The 10,826-nt window shown below is 41.6% G+C and overlaps 1 long non-coding RNA gene across 1 annotated transcript; it reads right to left on the reverse strand.

Moving 5' to 3' along the window:
• Window positions 1–883: 883 nt before the first annotated feature.
• LOC133208395 (uncharacterized) lies at window positions 884–8,460 on the reverse strand. The gene is made up of 3 exons (XR_009724356.1): window positions 7,986–8,460; window positions 7,133–7,265; window positions 884–956 (listed from the first exon to the last, which is right to left on the reverse strand). It is a non-coding gene; the product is annotated as an uncharacterized LOC133208395 (long non-coding RNA).
• Window positions 8,461–10,826: the final 2,366 nt, after the last annotated feature.

Consider the following 10,826-nt stretch of genomic DNA (forward strand, 5'->3'; position numbering starts at 1 on the left):
AGGGCTGTGCCAGCCTCAGGGCTCCCACTGCTGGGATGTCTGAGATGCTAGCATGCCCCTGGGTAAATAAGAATGCAGAAGTCACATGGTTGATCTTCCTTCCCCCTAAGCCTGCATAACAAGGCTGAAAAAGCATTTTAAAAAACTTGTTTTCTGTTCAAGAATTGGAGGCTGCTTACAGAAACTTGTCATTCAGTCTTAAATCTGTGCAAACCTGAAGAAATATTAGCCAGTTAAGTGTTTTAAAGCACATAAATATTTAATTGCTCCTCTAAGGAGAGGCTGGTAGGGGAAGATGGAAAAAGTTTACCATATTCTTATTATTTTTGCCTGTAGGCAAAAGTCCAGCAAATCTTTCATGAGAGAGATAATTACGTGAGGATGGGACGGAGATGTGTGTTGTAGCACACATGAATGCTGACCTGGCTACTCCCAGCACCCGGTGGGGCTGGTGTGATGTTCAGAATTACATTTCCTTCCGGGAGGCTGGTGGAGGAAGGGCTGAGAGATTGGGGTGGAGGCAGGAGGGGCTTCTTCAATTACAAACCCTCAATTTTCACATTGTTGAGCACTGAAGGAAATAGCTGATGCCAGTAAGAGATCAGAGACCAGTCTGGAGTCTTTGAGCATCTCCTCTCCCTCTCCATGCCAGAGCTTGCTGTTGCAAAACACCTGATGGGAGGTGATGATATAATTTGCAGTCAGATAAGAATGTGCATATTTATGCAGGCTGTGGGAGGTGGGAGAAAGAGCCCTTGTGCGGGAAATGTAAGGTTATTTGAAGAAACAGTTTTTTGTCACTTTAATTGGACTTTTCATTGCAGATTTATTTTTAGCCTTCACCAAGGGATTCCATATGAATGAAGATTTTTCTTGATTTCTTGGGAGGGCAGGATGGTGGGAGAGCAGAGGAGAGTGAGGCCTTGGCAACATTTGCAGTACATTGGTGATCTAAGCTAAAAGGAAGGAAATATAGCCTGACTATATGAAGATGGGTAAGAGGGAAAAGGGCATGTGCAGAAGAGAAGTCATAAAAAACAAGACAATACAAAAAATTCTGTGCCTTGTCTTTAAATGTGGTGGTGTTATGTTTTGGGGTTTGGGTTTTTTTTAAGTGTTTATTGTCTCTAAGCAGCAGACATGCCTACCCATGACTACAGAAACACACTTCGGATTACTTAGATTACAACAAAGGAGTCTGTTTTATATGTAAAATTTGTGCATGTTTTTTTTTTTGTGTGTGTGTGCGTGAGCCTTTTATTTCATTTAAAAGGAAGCCCTGTGAGGACTAGAAAAAGAGGAGGATACTGTCTCTTTATGAATACTAATAAGGAAATCAAGGGGGACAATGGCACTTCAAGTTTCATCTTTCTATTTCCTAGAGGCGCAAACTCTGCAAGTTGTCACCTTGGTGTATTCAGTGCCTCTTGAAGCACTAGACTCCTCTAGAGAGAATGTCAGCCCCAGCCCTGGGCAGTTTTGACAAACAGAGTATATATTGATACATGATAAAGTATGCTAGAAATCACCCCAGCGCTAAAGGCTACTATAGTTTTAATATCATCATTTGAATTAACAAGCATTCTGTGGAGAAATAATGAGCTTTCATTATTCAGAACATCATCCTTACCCCGGGAACTCAGAAACCATTAGCTCTTGAGAACTTAATGAAAAGATGATAAAGAATGTTTTAGATAAAAGTTTGAACGGGTGCACTTGGTAACTAAGGTAAAATATTAATGTTTCTCCCAGTGATGAATCGCTGTTGCTAAACTCGTGCTTGCTGAGGAGATGGAGGGGTGTGTAGGTGTTCCCATGGGCAGTGGCTGGGATGGAGAGCTGCCGCCCGCATCTGTTGGAGAAAAAGGCAGGAGAAGGGTAAAAGTTGGGTATTTGTATCTGCCCATCTTCCCCAGCAGGTATTTTCCCAACATGGGACTGAAGCTAAAATCCTAATGCTGTTTCCTTGTTGGGATCCCCCTTTTTTATTAATTAATTAATTTATTTATTTATATATTTTTTAATGATAGCAAATACAATATAGCCATGAGAGAGTGGAGGTAGAGAGGGTAGAATGGGCAAAACGAACCACAGCAAAAAGTCCCTTCTTGAAGCTGCTGACCTGAGGCTCGGTTTGGGCAGGTTTGAGGCGCTCAGGCCAAGCATGATTGCCATTTTGTGAAATTCCATATGGGTGGCTTGCTACATGTCTGCAATAAAAATCCCTGTTGCAATAAACGAAGAAAAAAATATATAAAAGTTTAAATTTTATTGGGTGTAAAGCTCTTAAAGGACTGCTGTTCACAAAGAGTATAAAGATTGCTGAGTCTCAGTGTATGTACCCCTACTGAAACGTGTTAGTCCTGCTGTTTTCTTTAACTGTGGCAGTTTGCTTTCTTGCTGTTCTATAATCCTTGCACTTTACCAGCACCCAGGGCCTACAGCCTGCTTCCACCTGTGGGTGGCTGGGAGAGGTTGTCTATCCTTCTGATGCAGGTGGAGAGGTGGTACCCGCAAGGCTCAGATTGCCATGGAAGGGTTCGTTCTCGCTAGTGAATGTGAATGGGGGGAAGAGAAGGAAAACAAATGGGAATAAAATATCACATAAACAGTCTTAAGTCACAGTGTTTGCTGCTAACAGATGCATTTAGGTAAATGCTGTTACCTCGAGAGGTGTTATCTTCTGGGGATCCTTATCATAATTTTGTTTTAAATCTGAACAGCTGTTGTTTAACTACCACAGACCACAATTTATCTACAGCTTGAGGCCATAAAGGTACCTTTATTACACTCTCTTTCCTTTTTTTTTCCTTCCATTTGATTTAATTTCAGTGTGTCTGACACCAAAATGCTATATACAATTTGCATATTACAATATACACTACTGCAAATTCCATACACTGCTAAATGGGAAAATCGGAGCAGAATGGTAAATGGAGAGAGCTTGCAATGACAAATAAAAGAGGAAGATGAGCTCCCATGTTTCATTTACATGTAAAATATTCTGACAATAGTTGTTTCCCCAAGAACAAAGAGCTGGTTTTTCTAGGGTGACTGGTTTATGATGGCTGCAAGAAAAAAAAAAAAAAAAGATTTTTTTTGGCACTGGAACAGAAGCATGCTTATCTGAATTGAGCCCTGGGGCTTGCCATATAATCGGAATAAAACTTAAGTCTTACTTAAGAAACCAACAAATATGGAAGCATGAACCATATCCAAAAGGAGCAGCCATGGTGTACTAGGATTGAAAATCACCTCTCTCCAGGCAAAGTCCTGTCTAAAAGTTGAAGTCCTGAAAAGGACTTCAGCAAAGCATGGTTTTGTATTGAGGAACCTGGGCTTTTGTAGTTGATCTCCAAATTTTATAATGGGAAGCAGGGAGGAGAGGTGTTGCAGGTGTTGTGTGGTGTGCATGGGAAATGGTGGCTATTACAGGGGATCCTTCTAACCCTTACATATCTAGGCCCAATGACTCAGATGGTGTCTTTCAACCCTAGGTTACTGCTTCCAGCCCTGAAAAAGAATCTGTACATATAGATCTAAGTTCCTTACTGCCCTGCAGCAGAAGATGTGTATGACTCTTCCCTGTACATCTCATTTACCTAAGAAAAACGGGCCTTTGCCTCCAGAGCTGTCAGTCCAGCAGCTTTCAGCAGCACAAAAATCGTGATAAGAAATATCCCCAAATGTGAATCTGGAGTAAGAATTTGAATTTGGGTAGGCCTTAACACTTAACCCAAATCTCCAGAGTTTTGCTTTATGTTAGTTTTACTTCAAAATAAATAACAGTAATAATACCTGAATTAGTTATACGTGGAATAGCTTGATGACAGAAAATACACCTCTCCACCTTTACTCCGTTGTTTCCTTCACCCTATACGTGACTGTGAAAGCTATATGTGTCCCTGGGAGTGGGGTGATTTTGTTGAACTGTTATTCTAAGTGCAGAATACATTAATCTGTTGGCACTTATAAAAAAAAATTATACCATAACTCAGCTTCTCATTGACCTTTCATGCTCTAACATCCATCAAGTAATATGAGACTGTTTAGTTTGTTTTTTCAAGGACAGAAAACCACCTGGTGGGGGAGAAAGCGGGCTGGAATGTATGTGACCACATAATAATTGCCCCTTGATGACACTCTCAGATGCTGTTGGTGATCAAACTATGTTTGTCTCCTTAAAAATGCTTAAAATCAGCACAGGTAGAGTGGGTGGGCTTTGCTGTGATCCCAGAAGCCCCAAATTTCTTTTTATTTCTGAAATCTGCCTTAGCCAATTTAATTTCTCAGTTTAAGATTCCCCATATCAGAAAACTAGAAGGAACTGAGATTTCTTTTTCCTCTTCCAGGAGGGGTAGCAGGAGGAAAAACACACCTTAATGTAGTGGTAGACTTGTCAGCACAAAGTACTTGTGTCCTCATAGATATTATGCAGTGCTTCGTGTCTTGCAAATGAACAGTAGAGGGATTTACTGAAGTACGTGCAGGTATGAACCAGTGGCTAATGTCTCTTGTATAATATTACTCTTGAAAGTACAACTCCACAAAGAATACTGTCTAGAATTACAGGGCAAGAGCAAGTCAACAGTTAATTGGCTGTGCTGTAATTACTTCTAGATGCATAATGTGCAATACTTATAGGACTTGTAGAAGTGGCATACGAATTTCATAGTGGTCTCCTGGTATTTTATCATGTGCGGAGGATTTTGGTAGTCTCTCTAGATCTTGGGATTAATGGCACTGTTATAATGTGTTCTTGCTCTGCTATTTTAAAATAGTGTGTAGTTTTTGTGTCTTCTCCCTCCGCACCCCCCCTTTTTTTTTTTTTTTTTTTTTATAAAGTGAAGTCTGTCTTTCATTGTCCCATAAGCTAGAGGGAAAAAAATAAGACAGATGTTGTTCAAAGGCTTTGTCATTCTTTGCTAGCATGGAAGTCATTCCACTCGTTTTTTGTTTGCTTGGAGTGGCTTACGCTTCTGGTGGCATGCGGTAACCACACATAATGTGCTATGGTACCATAGCCCAGTGTTCTGCAGACCTAACAAGAGTACAGAAACTTTGTACAGAAGGACAGATGTGGTCTTGGAATGTCTGGTACCTGACTTTCCTGACCTTTAACCTTAGGGTACATAAGATGTATTTTACTGATTTTATGGAATTACCATTGTGGTCATACTGGGCAAAGATCTGAAATGCCAAAGAGCTGTGTGGGTGGCAATATGGATAAGTTCTTTAGAAACAAGGCCAGGCAGCAGTAAATTCTTGACCTGGCTATGTCTCATGGTTTCAGCAGTCCCCAGAGCTGTGGCTTTTTGGATGTTATCCAAGCCTCTGAAGTCAACCATCATCTTTCCCACTGCAGCCGTGAAAAGCCTTTGCAATTTGGTGGCACAACTAGAACATTTCAGGGCTGCTGAAATCACACTTGGGGAAGAGAGCTAGGGGGCACTTCTGTGCATGTGAGGTTTGTGCATATTTGGCTCACTTACCTTGTGTGATGTGGATACAGAAGTTATTGTGAAGCTTTATTATATGGACTTTGGAGTCCCCAGAATGTCATTTGTATTTTACTTTATTAAATATGGAAATCATGTCAAAGGTAAATGTCAAGGGGCTATAAAATTACCCTTCTTATCTCCTGTACGTTTATCAGTTGATAAATGGAAAGAAGCTGCTGCCAAAATAACTGTGAATGAATAATTTATAAATGACTGATGCATCGTGTATGTTGTTTCAGGCAGAAAACAGTAGGACATCAATAATCAAAAGAAGTTGGATTAATTTAGCAGTATTTTGCAGTTAATATTTTTATCTAAATGCTGCAGTCTGGGCCTTTGTCGTCATGAGATCCTTTTTTTTTTTGTCACTAAGGACTGATCCACAGATCACTGAAATCAATAGGAATCAGCTGTTTACTTCAGCAGGCTGTGATTCAAATATATAATGTGCATATATAGCTTTTTTCCTGCTTTCACAATGTTATGGATTTGAATTTCTGTAGCACTGTGTGCAGTACATGGAATAGAATTTGGTTCAGAAGCTTCCTCCCTCTGCACATCCCTGTGAGCTGCATGTCCCACTCAAGAAATCTGGCTAACTCAATGGAACAAGGATGAGGGAAAGGTGGCTGCCAAAAGAAATATCTACCTAGTCTTATCTTTCAGATACTTCTTGTTTCTATTCAAACATGGAAAACTGATTTCTTGCAACTCTGGTTTCAGTGCAAAGCCGACTTTTTCTCAGCATGTATTTTTCACATGCCTACCGCCAAATAGATAACATTTTAAATATTTTCAGCACTGGCTGTTGTGAATAAGGTTAATTACTGAAGAGGTGAACTAGATTCTTTCTTCCTGTTCTTTTCCATGTGATTTAAATATGGCCCATTTTGCCCATCACATGACTAGAGCTGCCAGAGATTGCCTCAAGCTAGTTTATGGCTTTAACTAAAGGTCATCTTGGGGGGGGGGGGAAATCCCACGGAGCAGGGGGAGGAGACAAATGCATTTAAAAAAATACATTAAAAAGTAGCTATTAAGCATTCGTACTGAAGAAGACAAATGAAAGAGAGAAGCTGACATTATACTGGAAGGATCAGAGGAGAGAAATAAAAGCACCAGCACTAATAATAAACTCCCTTCCTCCACAGCACAATGCCTCACAAAAGAAAGGTGTGTAAAGCAATTGCCTGGATTTCGGGCTACAGCTTTCTCTACTTGACCTAGATATCTGACTAGCAGCTCAACACTGCAGAAAATGCCCTACTGCAGAACTCCTATCCCACTGGCTGCTAATAAGAGCAATTCTCACGTAGCACTACATCCATCCCCACAATGTAATTGGTCTGGCTTTCCCAGCTAGCCGCCACTCCTCCTGAAGGCCTACACTGGGAAGAGAAATCCCAGACCTCCTGAGGGCTGAGGGTCTCCAAAGCTGTGCTATGTTATCAACAGCTACATGGTTAGCTAACTGCTGTGACTAAATAGAGATTGGGAAGCACTGCAGGCAAGGGATGAAAAGTGATGCCCTCCCATAGCACAATGCTGATATGCAGAATTGGCCAAAACAACAAAACTTCACAGACAGTGCAGCAGAAGGCATTGGCTCTCTTGTTTGGGCATTTTATTACCTGGAGCAAAATGTGCAGAGAAGGGAGATAATGAAGTACTTGACTAATTCAGTGTGATCCAGCTGGCTAAGCCAGAGGGGCTGCAGAGCAGGAAAAGCTACAGAACTCACTGCTAGCCATTTTCCCTTGATACCTGTGAAGCCAAAACAAAGAAGTGCAGAGATCAAAAAGCAGAGCAATATCAATATCGGAAAAGGGGAGGGTGACAACAAAAGGGGAGGAGAAAACTCTAGGATTGGCCCCCCTCTTCTGCTTTCTATCTAGTGGCAGGGGGAGATGTTATTTTTGTTTGTCTGGTGCCAACTTGCAATCTGAGAAATCCACCAGATTCCCAAATGCTTAGCGTCCTGTGTGCCACAATACTCAATGCTAGCTTATTTTATTTTTAATTTTATCTACTGTTTGTGCTTGGGGGGTAGGAAAGACAGGCTTTGCAATGTAGGCACATGTAAGGTAGTGCCTTCTAAAACTCATATCCCCCCTTTTCTGCAGCCTAAAAGGCTAGATAAATGATACAATTCTTATCCAGAGGGAAATTAGAAAATGTAAAGTGTGTAAATTCCTCTCCCCAGCTCCTAGGCATTGCTGTGCTTTTGCTGCTGCCTATATGGTATGGTTTTTGTTTGCCTTTTTTCCTCTGTCTATGCTGCTGTTTAAGTACACAAGACTCACTGCTCCCGTCATCTCTTCTCCTTTCCTGCCTGCTTCCCACTATTTTCCTATGGAGCGCAGAGCAATCCCAGCTGTACTAACAAGCTGTTCCCCAGACTAGAGTGTAATGTTTGTAAAAAGCTGACAGTAAGTAAAAGGCAGTTACTATATGTAATTTAATATACAAGGCCAAACTTCATACCTGATGTAACATTGATGTGATGCCTTGAAAAGAAATGAAGAAATACACACCTCCACCTAGGCTGAATTTAGCCCATGCTGCTCATCATGGCTGCCAGGGAATGAATCACTGCTGACCAGTCTGCCTGCCAGCCACTGTTCATACCACTTATTTTAATAGGAGACAGGCAGACACTATGCATCATTCCGAGATGAGCATCACAAACACACTTTGCAGGGAAGGAGACCACAGCAGACTGCCAGCACTCTTCCAGTGCCAATTACAGTGATGGTTTAATCGTAAAAGCAGATTCATTAAAATGGGATCAGAGCCAAGGTGTTTGTGATTTGGAGGCTTGTGCTAACTTTTGATAGTCATCATCAGGGGCAGCTGATGTGACATCACCCTACAACTCTATGTGACTCGTATTTTTAATGGACCACATGCCTTCGCATGATAATTTTGCTGCTAGAGTTAGCTTGGCGTTAGCTCAAGAGACAAATGCCAGAAACCAGATCTGAAGATGTGTTGGGAGTTTGCAGTTGTCATGGAAATCAGGGGCGACTGCTGGTGCTTACCTTCTCTGTAAATGAAAGTCCACATTTGCTCCCTTTAGCTTGGAAGCTGACAAAAAGAGCTAGGTGAGATGGTCCCTCTCTCACAGTATCACTTTGAAGATAAAGGGGAAGCTCCTTTTCTGCTCATACATAAGTTTTTCAGAAACATTTTTCTCTAGGAAAATACTCTTAGCATTGGAAAAATACACTTCCCCTGCACCTTGCCCAGTCTTTCCATATGGTAGTTTTGTGACCAAAAAATGCCTGAAGAACACCTTGCAAAGGGTTCTCTTGGGTGTTAGCAGCGAAGGGACAAACCTGAAGTGCTGATTTATGATCTGGCTCTGTTGTGGTACAGTTGGGATTTCACTGTAGGCACTGTGAGGCACTCAGCTCATTTTGAATGGGAGAAGTATGTGCTCTTCATGAGTTACATGGAGGTTACATGGTGTACATCACCTAAACAAGAATATCCACATGATGCAGATTAGCAGCTGCTCATAAATAACTCATGAGTTCAAAGAGTCATTACAACCTGCCCAGGCCACCTCTTGTATCAATACAGCTATCAATAATGGTGATGAAAATGATTCAGACAAAGCCTATTAAGGCACTACTGGATTTAGCAGTGCAGGGAGAATGGGTAGGTACTTGTCCCTGGAGGAATGATAACCTGGAGCTATGTTGTGTTTAGGAAAAAAATAAAAGGCAAAAAGCTTGTACTCCTGATGCTGACAAACTGGGCATGATGCTGACTGAAGAATATATATGTATGCATACATGTACATTACAGTATCTCTCTGTTGGTGTTGTGTGCTGTATTGTTACGGCTGATGAGCTATAATCTCGTGAAGACATCATGGGTCAGAGTAGTGGCCTACTGGGATAGAGCTGCATGATCATCATGATCTCTCCTGTACTTTGAATGCTTGGCTCTTAAGCCTTCACATTATTCTGTTTAGGAATGTGATTGGGAATCATTACTGTATTTAAAACCATAGCTCTGATATAATAAGTCTTTAATAAAAAGTGTAAGTAGGAAATGGTTGGGCAGATCATGCAATCTGCTGTCAAGATCCTCTCTGGCTTGGTGGCCCCAGCTATCAGTGAGGACCTAGGTAGCTGCTCAACTCATGGAAATGTTCAAGAGAATGAGATATGTATGTGCGGTAAAGCTCAGTGTTGTACACAGTCATTTGGGCAATTTAAACCCCAGATTAAATCATACTTAAATCATCTTTTGCAAGCAGTAGGGGCACATAGATTTCCTTAAGCACATTAAGACATCTCTGTCTATTGGGATGATTTTATACCAAGGTTAAGGTAGAAGTTTAAGATCAGCTTTTATCAAGGCTTTTCTTCACAGTATCACAGTATGTTAGAGATTGGAAGGGACCTCAAAAGATCATCTAGTCCAGTCCCCCTGCCGGAGCAGGAACACCTAGATAAGGTTACACAGGAACGTGTCCAGGCGGGTTTTGAATGTCTCCAGAGAAGGAGACTCCACAACCTCCCTGGGCAGCCTGCTCCAGTGTTCCGTCACCCTCACTGAGAAGAAGTTTCTTCTCAAGTTTAAGTGGAACCTCTTGTGTTCCGGTTTGTACCCATTTCCCCTTGTCTTATCATTGTTTGCCACTGAGAAGAGCCTGGCTCCATCCTCGTGACACTCCCCCTTTATATATTTATATACACTAATAAGGTCACCCCTCAGTCTCCTCCAAACTATAGAGACCCAGCTCCCTCAGTCTTTCCTCATAAGGGAGATGCTCCACTCCCTTAATCATCTTAGTTGCCCTGATTTTCTTATTTTCTGTATTTCCAAACATTTTTTATTTTTTATTTTTCATAGGTTGTTGAAATACTTATCATGAAATCAAGGCATGCTGGGTATATATCCCCTATTTTAAGGAGGCTCAAAAGTCAGAACATAGCAGCTGGAATCAGTTGGTAAAAGGATGGAGTTGAGAAAGGGAGAAACTGTGTTGCCAGCCTCCTACCTGAACACAGCTTTCTTTACTGTCCCTCGTAAGTTGCAAGCATGGCCAGCCCCAGCATATACAACTTGCTGGAAGGGTTGTTTCAGAGATGTGGTTTCCAGATCCCCCTAAACATTGTGCAACTGCTTCTCTGTTGCAGGAAAATCTGCCAAAGTGCTGCCAGAACAAAAAATCTGTTGAGGATGGTGCCATGTTTGTCATAGGAAGCAAGCCTGCCTCTGGTTAGCCTTGCTTGCTCTTCTGGGTGAGATTTTTCCTTTCAGACTGTGTGAACTGGTGGCAAACCCTAGCTCGGCACCCAAGGAGAT

This window comes from Neopsephotus bourkii, unplaced genomic scaffold (assembly GCF_033783945.1).
Source record: "Neopsephotus bourkii isolate Nb327-2 ecotype Australia unplaced genomic scaffold, CSIRO-AGI_Nbou_v1 NB_272, whole genome shotgun sequence".
NCBI lineage: Eukaryota > Metazoa > Chordata > Aves > Psittaciformes > Psittacidae > Neopsephotus > Neopsephotus bourkii.